The 670-nt window shown below is 31.6% G+C and overlaps 1 protein-coding gene across 1 annotated transcript in view; it reads left to right on the top strand.

Annotated features, from left to right (window-relative positions):
- The window catches only part of LOC117103518 (uncharacterized protein K02A2.6-like), a 4413-nt gene that overhangs the window by 2941 nt on the left and 802 nt on the right, over nt 1-670 (top strand). The window lies entirely within an intron of this gene.

Raw genomic sequence — 670 nt, 5'->3', positions numbered from 1 at the left:
GGTTAAGGAACTGAAATGTTATTAATATTTATTTGGCATATTATTATGCATGCATGACATGCGGTCTAACTGTTATACAGTCATAATAAAATCTATTTATAATATACTATTAATTTATTAATTCTACGCTCGGCAACCCATGGGTCGTAACCCATAAGTTTGGGCCCTGAGTGAATTTTTGAGGGTCGTCTGATCACATCTGGGTCTCCAAAAGGTTATACAGAAAGTCTTAAGTGTTAAAATTAAATACTTTAAAAATCAGAACATTTGAGTCAAAACATCGAAACAAAATATTTTTAAAATAAAATACGGTAATTTGTTACAATTTTGGCTATTGTCTTCAATTTGCGTGCCTGCATGCAGTATACTATAATCTCAGTCAGACCGCCGTTTCTTTAATAGAGTAAACGACTGAATAATTAGCAGGCCCTATGTTATGATACAGATTTGAATCCTAAAAATAAATTCAAAAGGCGTCAAAATATAAGTTGAAATATTTTTTATTTTGAGACTGCTCTAGTTTTTGCGATACTGTACAATGCAAAAAAAAACAAAAAAAAAACTGTACTCGACAATAAATAAAGTAGTAGTTCTACATCAGTAGGTCGATGCATTTCTGGTTCCATTCTACACTTAGATACTGATGAGATTACATTGAAAATAGCCCCAG

The sequence above is a fragment of the Anneissia japonica genome, unplaced genomic scaffold (genome assembly GCF_011630105.1).
Source record: "Anneissia japonica isolate Jap-2015-1 unplaced genomic scaffold, ASM1163010v1 scaffold1065_len1792383_cov172, whole genome shotgun sequence".
Classification (NCBI taxonomy): Eukaryota; Metazoa; Echinodermata; class Crinoidea; order Comatulida; family Comatulidae; genus Anneissia; species Anneissia japonica.
Note: the sequence above shows the minus strand (reverse complement) of the source record. Positions and strands in the feature narration are given on the sequence as shown.